Consider the following 16586-nt stretch of genomic DNA (forward strand, 5'->3'; position numbering starts at 1 on the left):
TTCTTTGTTATGCTGAGCTTTTTGTTGCATTTTCTTTCTTTTGATGTGTTCTAACATTGACCAAAGTATGAGATCGATCCGACATCTACAGCCAGAGTTATTCAACTGTCTCATTGTAGACGCACTTGGCAGGAACAATGAGACAGCTGGGGAACAATGAGACACACTACGAAAATCAAGATTTTTCTAGTAAAACATCATGTTTTTGTATTGTTCCATTGCAGATAACTTGCCTTGAACATTTTAGAGCAATTTTGCCAAAATGAAACTTTAATTAACAAAAGTTATACTAAAAAGTATTTAAATTTTGTAAAATTCGTATACTTCTACCAAATAACTTCGTATTTTTGGTTAAATGAAGTTAAAACTCTATAAATATGCCAAAAATCACTTTTAATTTATGTTTTGAAAGATTTCCATAGATTTTGAAAAGTTTAATGAAGAAAAATCAAAGTGTCTCATTGTTACTCATAGGCTGAGATGAGTGGGGAACAATGAGACAGCCCTGGATTCTGGGTACATTCTAAATTTTGGCCAAACCTAATGAATGGACATTGTAGCCCAACTCAATCCCTATGGAACGTCGAAAGAAATTTGAAGAAATATTAGTTTTGGTGTTAATGGCAGCCTACGAGCGAAAAAGTAATTTTTGTCCATAATTTACTTTTACACCCCAGAATCAAACATTTATGAATAACTTTTCAAGGGAGCTTCTATAACCAAAGCCACTATAATGGCAGACGGTGCATCCAGTAGACACACCTTTCCCCCAAATATGAGCCTGATTGGTTGAAACTACGACTTGTGAGAGCCATTTTATCATTGTTCCCCGTGTCTCATTGATGACTACTCTACCCTAATGCAAAATTACTTCTTTGGTAATTTTTCGGACTCACAAAAAATACAAAAAATATCGTATTCCGAAGTCGTAAAGAAAAGCTCCATTGGTCTTAATTTAATTATTTGCCTTCCTCTTGATTTCATCTGTAATCAATTTTTTTTTTGGGTTGACTCTACATATAAGCATTTTATTTTGTTCTACAGCCAAGCAATTCTTGATCTCAAATGTATAATGAAAGCATAAATCTTTGGGCGACCACTTTTCCTAAGTTTCGGTTGTTTCGGAAGGAGGAAAATCAAAATTAAAAATCATGTTTTTTTTAGTGTAATTTGTATTGTATGATTAATTTTAAGATCCATTTGTTTATGTCAATAGAAAATCTTTATTTTAAAGATTTTTTAAAGTCATACTTTCAAGCATTTTTAGTGAATTTTGGTTTAAGTAGAAATTCAAAACCAAAGTCTATAAAATCTACGCAGTAAAAATAATATCGTAAAATGAAGGGAATGAGGAGGGGAGGGGAACGGAATGTTGAACAAATTGTGGAAAAAATGCGTAAGATTGAATTTGAAAATCTTTAAATGTATATAATTTTATTTGTTATTTCTACTTCCATATAAGTTGAGGTGTAATTGCATTACATCACAAAGATAATTTTCAACCTGTCAAAACGAAGCTTTTTGCCACGTAAAGCTTTAAATTTATAAATCAAAAAAATCTTAAGCATTTTTTTTTATTTATTCTACATAAAGCTAGAATGTAAAAAAATACAGATTAAACCTTTGGCAATGGCTTGGATTATGCTCAAGATAAGATTTTTTGCTACGCTTATGTTTGCCTTTTCAATCAAAATTTGTTCATTTTTTGCATTATGTTTCAAGTTAATAAGCTAAATGTATAATTTTCAATGCTCATGAATTTATGATCTTAAAAAAAAAAACAAACATAAAGAGCTCTACTGTCTTTAAATAAAAAAGAAGTAAATTGTTGACACAACATTTAGATATCAACTGCCGAATAAACTCGAATCAACATTTTTGGAAAGTCTTCATTCCTCCCGAAATTATGATATCCCGGTTGTTGTCATTATTTTCCCCGCCGATCAAAAATACTGGTTTCCCTTCTTGCTCCAATCCTCCACTATCTCGTCAACTCGTGGAAAGTAAGAAGACGAAAACAAGGGCAGGTACTCTCTGTTTACAATCACCAGCTCGGATTGTCCGAATTACCCGAATTGGAGCGATAATGATCGTCCTTTTGGAAGAGTCTGCGCGTTCTGCGTTAAAAAGACATTAAAGACTACCACTCACTTTTTGTGGTGGGTTGCGCCTTGCCTGAGACTATCAAGCCAGCAATTACGGATCATACATCAACAGGCAGATCCGATTTTATTACATGCTTCGAATCCCCCTGGTGGCGGGACTTTTTCGATTCATGATTAATGAGTTATTCTCTGGAAGGGAGGACCCGACCAGATTGGGCCCATTTCTTGGGAAGGACTCGAACCGGTTTCTCTGGAAACGACATTACCTAATGGTCTTTTGGGCCATTTCGAGATGGTAATTGGGAGAAAGCCACTTTCAGTTTTATGTTCTGGCCCTGTTTATGATTTGCAGCAGTAACTTTGCCTGATGAGGTCTCAATTTGCTCAACAAAAATGTTATCGTGACTAATTTTCAAACGAAACTGAAATCGCCAGACACCTGCCACACACACGTGTGCGTGTGTGTCGTAAAAACAGTCCACAACCTGGGCAATTGTGCTACACTTTTCAGCTCATAAAAATCCAAACGTCAAACGTCCCGCGGGCAGCACCTGTCACCGTCAGCGTAAGATCCGTCCCGAAATGCTCACAGCACAGAAACCGGATTGAATCGTCAAGTTTGCGCTTGGGAGTGTGATTTGTGTGTATGTCGGTTAGTTGGTCTGACTAAACCTGCCGTTCGTTGGTGGCTGTTGGTGCAATGGAGCAACCCTTCTCCTTTTCTATGTATTAGCATTAGAGCAAATTCATGCTGCCAGACAGACACGGCTGGACTGGACTGGTGCGATGCTGAGCTGAGGTGTTTGGGTGGAGGTGGAAATTTGTCAATCGTTCCGAGCTCGTGACATCTAGAGGGGAAGGTAGCAGGAGAGGGGAGCTACTGAAGTCGGTTGACCTGATCTTGTGGGGGAGACCTGGCGAACGCGAGTTTGCTGTAAAGGGGGAGTTGTGCAACGGAAACTGCAGGTTGATTGCAGGTTTATAGCTTGATCATGATGGTTAATGAGCTGGAAAAGTGAAGATTATTGAAGAACCGAGGTTTTTAGTTTAAGAAATGAAATATGAGATAACTTTTGATATTGTCTTCCTGTGTGGATCAATCGGACCGCGCGCTGGACTTACAATCCAGAGGTCGCTGGTTCGAATCCCGAGGCGGACGCAAAAAATTCTAAGTGTAAATATAGGTATTCGGTGCCCTCTCCCCGTGCCATACCTTCACACTTAGGAGACCCGGGAGGCGGAGTCTTGTCGCAAAAGAACGATACACACCTGTGGATCCGTTGACGAAACCGCAAGGTTTAAGAGGGCCACATTATAAGGTGTTACGTCGATTCCGTTTTTTTTTCGATAATCTACAATTGGTTTTTTTCTTAGCACTCCAAATTTTGAGTCTGACTTTTAAAACAATTCAAGCAACAAGTATCCCAAAACGATTTGAAAGTTTGGTCATGATTACAGTAATAACATTTACACAATAACAAAATTAACAAAAGGCAAGCACTCACGATCATGACGAACTGATGATTATTCAAATTAAACTGTCGATAAAACCAAAAACTAATTATTGTTTTGCTCCAGAATTCTTGAAAAAAAGGACAGCGAATTAATACAAAACTGGGACTGGTCAATATGAACGCCATTATTGTTACACTCATTAAAAAAAAATTAACATGATTCAATTTGAAATTTCCGGCATATTTTTTTAAATACAAAAAAATGTTTTTCAGAATCGCAAATCAAGAAACTTTATTCTCCCGTTAAATCGTCCCGCAGCGTATGGAAATTTATGTTTTGTTAGAAGCTATTTCACTGAAAAAGCTTACCAATTGTGTTGAAATGTGAGACATGTGAACCTGCATTTCAGAAAGGCTGATTAGAACACTTTGAAAATTGTGTAATTTATTCTTTTTAGTATTGAACTTTGCTGAAATTTTAAAAAGTTTACCTTAAAAGGTCAAGCTAAAAAACATATCAAAGCGGTGTTAAAATCAATAATGTTCTAAAATCTTGAAAATGAACTAAAACTAAATTCGTAGTACAGTAAATAGTAATTGAAGTTATGTTTGAAATATAAAAAAGTGCATACTAAACATACTTAAAGTTAATAACAATTTTAGGAAATCTATTTTTAAGTGTGTTCAAACAGTTTAAGTTCATTTTCCCATAAAAAATTGTTGATTCCTCCCGCCCTGATTTTTTGTTTTTCATGCAAAAAATTCAGCCATACAAAATTGTTTCCAAAGACTTAGAGTTCTTGAGATACCATAACAAACTTATTTGATATAGTTTCTTTTTTCTTTATGAAGAAGAAGCAACCAAAAGTACAAGTTTTTAATATTTCAGGTAATTGTAAAGAAACATAATTGAGCATTTAAAAAATAAGGCATATGCAAGTAAATTTAGCTTTTTATAAAATTAATTGTTAAGTGTTTTTCGATTCCAAAAAACACCTTGATTTAAGAAAAAATGGGTTTAAAAATTATGCTTATTTTTAATGAAAATAATACTCTTTTCTTGTTATTTTTTTACAAAGGCTGAAAGAAAAATAAAAACTTTTTATTTCTAATACAGTTAAAATATTTTGCATCATAGCCGAATTAAAAAGGCAAAATATGTATAATTGTAATTTGTAATTTGTTGTTTTATTGGTTACGATAGCCTGTTAGTATAAACTGTGCACCAGGTCAACGATTGTATCAATAACATAAAGTGATTTTTCAAGCAGAAAATATGAAACTTTGCGGCATGCCAATGACAAAAACAATTCACAATTTTACGCACTCTAAAAATTGCTTGAAATAAATTCAAAATTGTGTTATTTTACAGAAATTGTGTACAGGAATATTACGGAAATAACCAGTTAAGCCCAAGACACGAAATATTCTGCACAAATTTAGTGAAATTTAATAGATTTTTTTAACTCTATGTATTGAGATTTTTGAAATAAAATTTTTAGAACAAAATTCAGTAAAATTAAAGTTGAAGTTGAAAATATGGATGATTGGATATAACCTGCAAAAAAACTGTCAGGCAGGGTTCAATTTTGTGACGAAAATTTCACCAGTTCCTGATTTTACACATTTTTCTTGACACAAATTTGTCTCCGTTTTCAGAAGTACTATTATCATTTTTCTTTTATTATTTATGAAAAAATCTCTCCAAAACGCATTACATCTTGAATAACATAAGCAAAAAAAAAATAGAAAAAAATTTCAAATATGTTAGAAAAGTTTCAGAAAAATCAATTTATAAAAGTTTTATAAAAATAATATATGCAACTTGTGCATCGTCATTACATAATTTTTTATAGAATTTTGAAAATATTACAGCTTGTACTTAAGTTTTAAATTACAACATTTCACTTTTTTTTTGAAATTTTCTGTATTAGAGAAAAATTAAAACGTGATATAAAATGCTTTAAACAACACTCTTTGTTATGCATGGCAGGATAGAAATATGTGAAAATTCATCTGGAAATTTAAATAGTATTTTCTGTATTCCGCAAAATTATTAACTGAACATTAGGGTGACAAGAAAAATTTAAAATTTCGGAAAATCGCAAGAGATACCCCCTGGATCGATTGTTTAGGCAAAAACAAGTAACTGTGCCAATTTCGAGCCAAATCGGTTAAGGCTAAGGGGTCGCTTTTCATCGTTGAAGTTTATATGGGGAAAATCGCAAAAATGTATGGGGAAAAACATCGCTTCAGGATTTTTGCAGCAGGTGGCGCAGGTCTCGCCCAAAATTGTCCAAGTGTGAGATTCTTGTAAGAAATTTAATTACCTACAGCTTTGTAGAAGGGTGCAAGACGATCCGAGTTGAAGTATATAAGAAAATATATTTCTCTAGAAAAATCACCAAAAATCAGAATCAACTCGGATCGTGTTGTACCCTTCGACAAAGTAGAATCTCACACTTGGACAATTTTGGGCGAGACCTGCGCCACCTAGCAGAAAATTACTGAAACGATGTTTTTCCTCATACATTTTCGTGATTTTCCCCATATAAACTTCAACGATGAAAAGCGACCCCTTAGCCTTAACCGATTTGGCTCAAAATTGGCACAGATACTTATTTTTGCATTAGGAATCGAGTCAGAGGGTATCTCTGATGTCGTTTTTTTTATTGTCACCCTACTAAACATTCAAAATTTAGATCAAAATTTGCCCTGCACGACTCTATTCTATTCTATTTTATTATGTCTTCTGCAATTTTATCCCCTGACTTTAGTGGATGACAAAAAATTGAAACAGGGCTTGCACACTTTTTCTTGTTAAAAGATGCTGAATTTGAAAAAAAATTCAAAACAAATATTTATAAAAATGTGTTTTAAATAAAAATGGTCATAAACATTTCGGGGTACCAGCAGCTACTGAAAACTTAAATTGAAACCTAGTGAAGAAAAGGTTGAGAACCACTGTTCTTAAACATAATTTAAGTTCTATTTTTCATGATTTTGGGATTGTTTTCTGTCTGTACGTTTTCAAACTTTGGAACCAAAACGAAAATAATATAATCTGTTATGAATACTATCGAATTCCAAAGATCTCAAGATAATAAGTCACCTTTTCGACCGCGTAATCGCGAGCCGTTCCGGTTATTTTATGCTTTCGACATCGATTTCCAAATACGCAATATTTTGCATCGCGCTTGACTTGTGGAAAACCTTCGAAAGCCACCCGCCAGATTGGCTTCCACATGGTTTCTTTCAGAGATTGGTGCCATCGTCTGTGCTGATAAATGTTATTAACTCACAATCAAATATTAAATTATTCGTCACCTTTTTGAAATTCATAAACCGTAAATAACTATGAAAATGGCTTGTACGTTTTATTTCATTCAATTTTAATATCTTTTATGCAAAAAGTTAAAAAAAAAATTTCCATTGGACCTTTTGAAACCTTTCTCGCGAACTGTCCTCTCGCGCGCTCCACTGGACACCAGGCCAATAAATCCACGATTGCGACTCTCCAGCATCCTCCTCCAACGACCTCCCCCATCAACCACCCCCTACCCTCCCTGTGCAGTGACAACTGACGTGCGCGCCATCTCTATTCCAACACCACCACGAAACGGCCGCCGCGGCTGTCGTTGCTGTTGCTGTTGATGCTGGTTTTGATGAAGAAAGAGAGACACACAAGTATTTCCTTGACCTCATTATGGGCTCCGGAGAGGACGTTGACTGGCTCCACTGACTTAGCTGAATCTCCGGCGTGGAGGCCTATCGGTGTATTAGTGCCTGAGTCGTGCAATCTCTCTCTAACAACTGCTCGCTCTGAGTATCGCACTCTCTGTCTCTCTAGCAGCAACGACTAAACTAGGCACAACTTCATCCCACACCCCAGCCACAGCCAACGCGGCCACGAACTCCACGAACCGGACCCAGGGCTCTTTCGGGTTGTTGTTGTCGTTGTTCGATGCTGGAGAGCTTATATAATCGTTGATTGAAAAATTAGTGTCACAATTTGCTAGTTTTCAAGCTTCATTCATGGCAGCTTCCAACGGCGACGTCAAAGCACACGCATACCACATCGGTCGGGAAAGTGTGTGCAGTGCCAGTATGGTAGCACCCTTAAGGTGTATGGTTGACTTGGGCTTAGAACGTGAGACTATGAGTTCGATTTCTGATAAATTGCATCACTGCACTGTACTAAGAGTCTGGTGGCACTTGACACCCACTTTCAAACTTGGTTGGTGAGTAATTTCTAAATTTGATTTGTTCCTGTCGAACTGCATCATTATCGTTATTGAAAAGCATATCAAATTCATTTTGTATCAAATAATGAAAGAAAACACAAAATAAATCAAATTTATCCAAAGTTTTAATACGTTTTTTTGTGATTTATCATGAACAATTTCATGAACCTTAATCTGAGTATTTAGAATATGATAGATTTTAATCTTGTAGTGAAATGTACAAAATAGAAACTATGTATTTTATCAAACTTCGAATTGAGATTTAAAAATTATGTAAAATGTATCAATTGTAAGAAAAAATTATAAAAAAATAATTTAGTTTTTAAATAAGTTAGTTTGTATTTGTTGCGATATAACTCTAAAACTGTTCAAATTGAATATAACATGAACAATGTGTCTCATAAATTGGATTGAAAACCACTGATTCATTATTTATAAAAAAGTGAGATAAAGCACAAACTATGTTTAAATATTTAAATTATGTGCCAACAACAAAATTCAAATTTAAATATTAATTTCAAATTTAAAAACAAAAAGTTATATACACACAATTACTAAAAATAAATGAAGAAAATCATTTTATAAAAATAAATAAAGTTTATAGTAGATTAATAGTGGCTCAAAATGACCTTCGAACACGAGCAAATCTTGAAAAAAAAAAATTAAGTAATAAAGGCTAATTTCAAGCATTTTAAGTAAAACTTTCAGAAATTGCTCAGGTTATGAATACATTTATGCTGATGCCAAACATTTGCAATACCTTAGAAAAACAATATTAATGAAATTTTACAACTTTTATCGATTTGTGACTCAAGAAAGATTTGACAAGTGTGATCCTTGATAAAAAAGTACAATAGTTTTTAAAATGTTTTTTTTTTATTTTAAAAGCTTTTCAATTTAGAAAAAATCCAGAATTTTTTATTTTTATTAATTTGCAGCCCCTGTTTTTTTGAAATAATTTAAATGGGTAGAGTTTAAAACAATCGCAATTACCCCAATAAAAAAGCTTCTGCTATTTTTTTTACCAAACGCCTAATTTTGCATATTTTTTTTATTTGTGAATTTTGTTGAGCAACTTTATTAAATTCCTTAAAAGAAATTATTAATTTTTCAATTACTTTGAAATACATGTATTTTCAACGTAATTTACACTCTTTTGACTTTTTATAGATAACAAGGCTTTAAAATCTCTGTTGAAACTTAAAAAAATATGTTTTAGGCTTTTAGATAGAATTCAAAATCATCGTGATTGGTCTCATTTTAATTTCGATTGACTTTTTAAATGGCTATTTTCCAAACAATATTTTATTGATTTCAACATTAACAAAACTTTAAATTTTTCAACACAGTATGAAATAAGTTATTGAATATCTTTTTTTTTTGAAGAAAAAATCCCTTTTCTACATTTATAATACCTAAGTCACAAAGTACAGTGGACTCTCTGGCTGTCGATCTTCTCGATATCAATATCGCTCCAGCTGTCAATAAAGTTTTCAGTCCCTTCAAAAAAATTGCTTTGATTTTTCATTCAGTTTTGAAGCATAAATTTTAACGTGCTCAAAATAAGTTTTTTTTCCAATTTTTTTTTTTCAATACAACCAGCGATGGAAAAATCATCATCAAAAGAAAATCTTTGGACGTTCATCAAGAGAAAAAATCCGAAGGGAGTTTGGCTCTCCTCTCTCGCGCACGAAAGATCGGTAAAAAGTATCTAAAAAAATCATCATCTTGATTATTCGGCGGAACATCTTTTTCACTACTACACTTGCATGTGTAACGTCACAAGTCGAAAAATGAACTGTCACTTTTTGTAGGTGGGCAATGAGTGTAAACAAAGCGATACAAATAATTTTAAGTGGTGCTAACAAGAAAATTCACAAAAAAATCATCATCAGATTGATTTTTTGGAGAAGTGCGGGAGCGATTTTCTTTTGCGTGATTTGCCTCCTCTCTATTTCGCGGGTGAATAAAGTTCGCAAGCGAAAATAATTTTTTGGCAATTCCGCTGTGAAACTGTCAACTTTTCCTGTCCTTCTGGAGAAACGAAACGGCCTACTTTTCTCTACCAAAAATAACAGAATAGAAAATTAAAACAGAATAGAAAATTAAAATTAATTAATGGGTGCTGAAAAGTTGAACTTTTCAACACTAGTATCAAATAGTAAGATTTTTCAATATTTTTTTTTTGTCTTGAACGGTGAATTTACTTAACACATGGATGATGGACATAAAATTCCATCCAAAAAGCGTTTTTCGGAATTGCAAAAAATGTTGTAAGCAACTCGTTGCAAAACATGATTTTTTCAGCACTCGCCGTATTTATCAAACTCGGTACACCTCGTTGGATAAATGTACGACTCGTGCTGAAAAAATCTGCTTTTTGCAACTTGTTGCATAAACTACTTTTTTGCGATTATTCCATCCCTGAATATAACACAGTTTACAAGCAAATCGTGTAGAGGAAATAGAATCATTTTCAGCTTACGTAGCTTAGAATTTTTGTCATTAACTTTTCACTACCAAAATATTTTTTTCGGGAAACCTGTTTATTGCTACCCAGTAAAAAAAGGTATAAATTTAGAAGTTGTAATTTTGGAAGCTTGAATATCACCTCAATTATGATGTGGTTTTATCTCAATTTAAACTGAAAAAATTACATTTAATCAGAAAAGTGATAAAATTACACATTTTCAGAAGTAAAGTTACACATTTTACCTGACTTAAAAGATGTACATGTGTTCTCAGATGGTTTTTTTTACTGTGTAGTTAGAGATTAAATCAATAATTATTTTGAGGAAATTCCTGACTTGTAAAAACGTTTTATTTTTAAAAGTCCTGATTTGTTTATTTTTTATTTTTTAAATGATAATTGTCTAGCCATACACGATTTTTTGCTTTAAATTGTGCACAACTTAACATATCTCTGTTGTTCAAATTTTGCTTTGAAATAATTGATAGTTGTTGTTTGTTAATATATAGACTTTTAAACTTCTACAATACTGAAAATGATATCAGACCTTTTAGTGGCGTTTGCAGATTGATCTTATACCTGAAATAGAAAGAAATAAATAATTCATTAGTTTTATTTTTAATATGGTTAGCAATGATGAAATGTAGCTTAAAATTACTCAGCCTTCCATATTTTTTCAAAAGCAAATAAATAAAATTTATCACCGCATACCATCTGCCACAACACTCCCCAAATCCTCCCCGAAAACCTTATTTTTCATATTTTTGTTATTGTTTCTGTCTTTTTTTTTTCGCAATCAAACAATGCAACCCAACCACGAACCTGACTTGGCCCGAAGCCTATAAGGGCCTTACAACACAAACCCCCCTTGCCAAGTACCTCAGCCGAGCTGACTGTGTATGGGTGTAAAGGTACTACACACGAACAACAAGAAATAAGGTCACACGAAAAGTGCTGAAACACCTCACCAACCAGCAGCAGCACCAGCAAGCAACTTTGTACCCCTCCCCGACTCCACACCAACACCAATACAGAGCGAGCTCTTTGTGGGCTCCACCACGGAAAAGGTGATGATCGCGTGGACGACCCGAAGATCGCGGAGGAAGTGAGAGTGAGACACGGAGAGGAGCAGCATTACGATACCGACTCCAGCAGTGAGAGATGAGTCGACGAGACCGGTTCGGTGCGGGGATGCTGCGCGACCGGTAAGATGAATGAATCGAAAGTGAGTTTGGTGGTCGGGTCTGAAGAAGGACGAGGAGTGGTGGTGGTAGTAGTTTTGCGACTGGAAAGATATTTCGATTGAAATCGAAAGAACCCGGGCCGCCCGCCAACGAAACGTGACGAAGCGAAACGAGAGTGAAATTAGAATTATTGTTGCTAGATGTGGGGATGCTTTTGAGTAGGTGAGAGTGTGTGTGTGTGTGTGTGTGCTGGTTGTTGCGGTTTTGAATGGGGGCTACAGGTGGATTGCGGTGGATATGAGGAGAGATGAAGTTGAGATATTGAGCAACAGTGAGTTTGCAACAAAGTTGCAAGTTTTCAAGTTGATGTCATTTTTTTTTAAATCCAGTAAGAGGAACCAAGATTGAGTTTTCTCAAAAATAAGACAACGGTTTTTTTATGTATCAATTAACAAAGATTTAATAATCTGTAGTATTTTTTTCCAAGGACTTCTGATAATCGAGTCTGGACTGTATCTGAATTGAAAAATATATCTAATAAAAACAATTATCCAATGGATCCTAATGATCAATTTAAAGCTATAATTTTTTTTAAGTTTTTTTTTTTTTTTTTTTGAATTAAATATACTTTATTGAATCTTTCTTATAATAATTACATTTGGTTTACATAATAAGTGGTCAGCTGTGGCTCTTCAGCTTTAGTTTGCTTTTCGTGATTTAAACACTGTTCATATTCATAACTTTAAAAGTATATGATTTATCATTTTTGTAACACTAGGTACAATGAAGAAAAAAATTAAGAAAACATAACCTAACCTAAAACTAACTTAATCTTACCATAAACTAAACCAATCCTTGAATCAAGGGGTATTCAGATATAGCACATTTTTCCCTGAATTTCAAACATTTTTCTTGAATCTTCTGATCCAACATTTTTACTTCTGCTAATTCATGAACCTCACTTGATCTTGTCCAGCCAGGAACATTCAAAACCATTTTGAGTACCTTGTTTTGGACACGCTGGAGCTTCAATTTATGAGTTCTAGCGCAACACTCCCAAACAGGTACTGCATACTCAATAACGGGGTAAATTATTTGTTTGTAAACTGCTAGCTTATTTTTCAAAGATAACTTTGATTTTCTGTTAATTAAAGGATACAAACACCTGATGAGAATGCTGCACTTGTTCAATATTTTATCTACATGCTGTCGAAACAATAGTTTCGAGTCAAGTATGAGACCTAAATATACAACTTCCTTTGACCAGGGTATTGAAACATCATTCATTTTAATCAAAACATCATCCTTTGGGACAAATCGGGCCGATTTGGAAAGTGGAAAAATGATGGTTTGAGTTTTGGCTGCATTTATGCGAATTTTCCAGTCGCCAAAGTATTCGGAAAGAACGTCAAGACCCTTCTGAAGACGGCCAACTAAATATCTGGTTATTTTACCCTTATAAATAACGGCAGTGTCATCAGCAAAAGTGACAACACACCATTACCAGGAAGAGTAGGCAAATCAGATGTAAAAATATTGTACAGAAGTGGGCCAAGAATACTTCCTTGGGAACCCCAGCATCAATGTTGAATAATCCAGAAGCAATCCCATTCAGAAAAACCTTGAACGATCTCTCCGAAAGATAGTGCTGGATAATTTTGATAAGATACATTGGAAAACCGTATAAATACAGTTTATGTATCAAACCATCATGCCAAACATTGTCAAAAGCCTTCTCAACATCCAACAAAGCCATAGCAGTTGATTTAGACTCAAGCTTGTTCTGCTTGATGATTTTAGTTACTCTCGTAAGCTGATGAGCAGTATTATGTCCCTTTCGGAAGCCAAACTGCTCGTTCAAAATTATATTATTATCGTTGGTAAAATCCAAAAGCCTTGAATAGATGACCTTCTCAAAGAGTTTGGACAGACTACTCAAAAGACTAATGGGACGATAACTTGTTGGCGATGTTGGATCTTTTGAGGCTTCAAAATTGGTATGACTTTGCCCAGCTTCCAATTGGTGGGGAAGTAACCAAGTTGCAAACATTTATTGAAAATATTGGCTAGATGTTGAAAGAACTGATCACTCTGTTTTTTCAACACTAGATTAAAATGTTATCAAAGCCAGGAGCTTTCATATTTTCATTTGTTTAACTGCAACTTTGACTTCCTCACCAGAAACATGGGAATCTGCAGGAAATTCAAAGGTAGAGTCATTGATTGTTGAAATACTATTGGCAACTGATGTTTCTTTACGGCTGGTCATGGAAGCGCCAAGATTATGTGAACTAACAAAATGAAGCCCAAGTGCATTTGCCTTTTCCTCGGATGTAATCAAAGGAGAATCCTCAACAATAAGAGGAGGAATAGGCTTTGGTTTGTTTTTAAGAACTTTTGAAAGTTTCCAAAATGGTTTTGAATAATTCCCAAGCTGGCTTACATGTTTTGAAAATTCTTGATTTCTGATATTGTCAAGTCGGTCTTGTATGATTTTGTTCAAATTGTTAACTGAAATCTTTTGTCATAGTCCCCAGTCCGTTGATATTGTCTCCTATAAACATTCCTAAGTCTAATCAAGTGTTTAGTATCTACGTCAATATCAGTTACCTTAAAATTAACAGGAACCTCCCGAACGTTGGCAGCCTCTGCTTGGTTGATAGCCTGCTGGATCACCTCCAGCGAACGATCAATATCAGCAGAAGTTTCCGGGTGTTGATCATAGTCGATGTTGCTGTCTACCACTTGCTGAAACTGCTGCCAGTCAACGTTGTGGTAATCTTTCCGGGTTGGTTGCCGCTGCGGAGTAACGGAAGCTCCAACCTCCACAACCACCGGATAGTGATCAGAACTCAACTCTTCAAACACCTCAGGATGAGCCACGTTCTCAGCCATATTGGTAATGAAGAAGTCGATGATTGAGTGATTCCCAGACCGAGCCACCCTCGTTGGACGATCCGGACTCACAACGTTGTAGTATCCGTTTTGCAGATCGTTGTGCAGAATCACTCCGTTCCGATTCCTCCTGCTGTTGCCCCAAACTTCATGCTTCGCGTTGAGGTCACCAGCGATGATGTACTTTGCGCTCCGCCGTGTCAGCTTCTGGATATCGCCTTCAGTTTTGCTGCTGAACCATCTCTGGCATTCACCTGACGTGGGCAGTATGCAGCAATGAAGAGTACTGGGCCAACCGAAGTGGGAATTTCCACTCCAACGGCCTCGATGATGTCCAGCTTTAAGTGTGGCAGCCGGCGTGGCTTGAGATCACGATGAACAGCGACAAGCACACCTCCTCCTCCAGAGGTGGTCCTGTCGAGCTGCGTCGCGATCTTGTAGTTTTGCAGATAAACTTTTTCACCGGGCTTCAGATGAGTTTCCGTGATGGCAGCTACGTCGATCTCCTTCTCGCGAAGAAAATCCACCAGCTCTAAGTTCTTCCTCCTAATGGAGCAAGCGTTCCAATTCAGCAGCTTGAGGGACCTACGATCCATACTGGATGACGAACGAGGTCAGCACTTCAATCTGCTGGGTCTTGGTTTTGCATCCACGCAGTGCAGCGGACATCTGTTTGAAAATATTGAGGAGTTCGGTTGAGGTGTAAAGATCATTACCATTTTCCTCAACTGCTGGTTCTTGGGTTGGTCTTGGCTCCTGGCTGAAGCCCGGTGGTGGCGGTCTCGGCTCCTGGCTGGAACCCGGCCGTGGATGATTCATCTCAGCTCTCTTCCTGGGATCCAACGGCAACGGTGCCAAGTTCGGGACCTGGCGTCGCGGTTGAAGAGGTGGAAATTTTGCTCCACCAGGGCTGGAGGAGTTCTACGACGCTGAGGCTGATTCTTCGTCGATGCTTGCTGCCGAATTTTCACGAACTCAGCTCTCTTGGGGCACTTTCGGTCGGTTGACGAATGCTCACCGTTGCAGTTGAGGCACTTCACCAGCGAATCTTGGATGCACTGGGATGTGATGTGCGCATCGGTACCACATTTGGCGCAACGACGCTTCAGGTGGCAGTTCTTACCTCCGTGCCCGAAGCCCAGGCAGTTGAAGCATTGTGTGACGTCACGATGCACTGGTCGGTATCGCTCCCACGACACGATAATGTTGAAAACCGCTCGGATTGCCTTCAGCTCAGGAAGCGTCGTCGATCCCTTAGCCAAATGCAGCAGGTAGAGCTGGTCACGGTACTTGATGTCTTTGTTGCGTCGGCTCATTTTGTGCACGGCCAACACATCCAGTTTCAAAACTTTTAGCTCGGCAGCTAATTCCTCCACTGGCATGTCGTACAGACCTCTGACGACGATTTTGTACGGCTTATCCATGACGACATCATGGGTAAAGTACTCCGCCTCGTTTTCGGTCAAGTAATCCTTGACCAGTTGATAGTGCTGCCTGGATTGCACCAGCACCTTAAATCCGTCCTGACACAGACGAATGTTGCCTTGGACTTTCCCAGACTTGATGAGTTCAACAAGCCCCGCACGAAAGTCGATCGTTGCTGCTGATTGCCTCACATAAAATGGAGGCAGTTTCTCCTTTCGCTGTTTCACTTCATTCTCCTTTGCTTCCGCTACCTGGTCCTCTTCAGGCAGTCCAGCAAACTTGTTGTTCTTCAAAAGCTGCTCCTCGTGCGATGAAGAGTTCTCCTCCTCCTCATCCATCGGTACAGTACCGTCGCTCTTTTTCGTCTTTTTGCTGTTCGATGTCACTTCCAAAAGCACCTTCCTTTTGGAAATTCCCGGTTTTTGGCCATCAGTTGAGGCCTCAACCTTCCTTTTGGAAATTCCCACTTTTTTGCCTGCTTGAGCCGCAGGTAGGGCAATATTGCCGGCGTTTTGCGCCGGGACGCGACGAGTCATGTTGATTCAGACAACCTTCACCAACGAATGCTCGGATAACAATGTTTTTTAAGTTTTCTACAATTGAACACAAAGTATGTATGAATCGTCATTATACAGCCATTCCCCCGAAAACAGCATGGTTCGAAAAAAAAGTTCTCCGATCGGGCTCAAAATTTTTCTGGGGGTTCCTTGGCCGAAATAATAAGACCAGTATTTTTTCGTTTGGCCATTAGGGTGACCTACGCCGTGTTAGGGTGGTCCGAAAAATGGCAATTTTTGTCGATTTTCTCA

At 36.8% G+C, this 16586-nt stretch overlaps 1 protein-coding gene across 3 annotated transcripts in view; it reads right to left on the bottom strand.

Moving 5' to 3' along the window:
* The window catches only part of LOC6045576 (ikaros family zinc finger protein), a 129644-nt gene that overhangs the window by 64041 nt on the left and 49017 nt on the right, over positions 1-16586 (bottom strand). For 2 of the 3 annotated variants that reach the window (XM_038253393.1, XM_038253392.1), the window contains one exon: positions 10821-10852. The exons of the other annotated variant lie outside the window; for it this stretch is intronic. The gene's annotated coding sequence lies outside the window, so the exon portion shown is untranslated. The remainder of the gene's footprint in view (positions 1-10820; positions 10853-16586) is intronic. 3 annotated transcript variants of the gene reach the window in all.

Source organism: Culex quinquefasciatus, chromosome 2 (assembly GCF_015732765.1).
Source record: "Culex quinquefasciatus strain JHB chromosome 2, VPISU_Cqui_1.0_pri_paternal, whole genome shotgun sequence".
Lineage (NCBI taxonomy): Eukaryota > Metazoa > Arthropoda > Insecta > Diptera > Culicidae > Culex > Culex quinquefasciatus.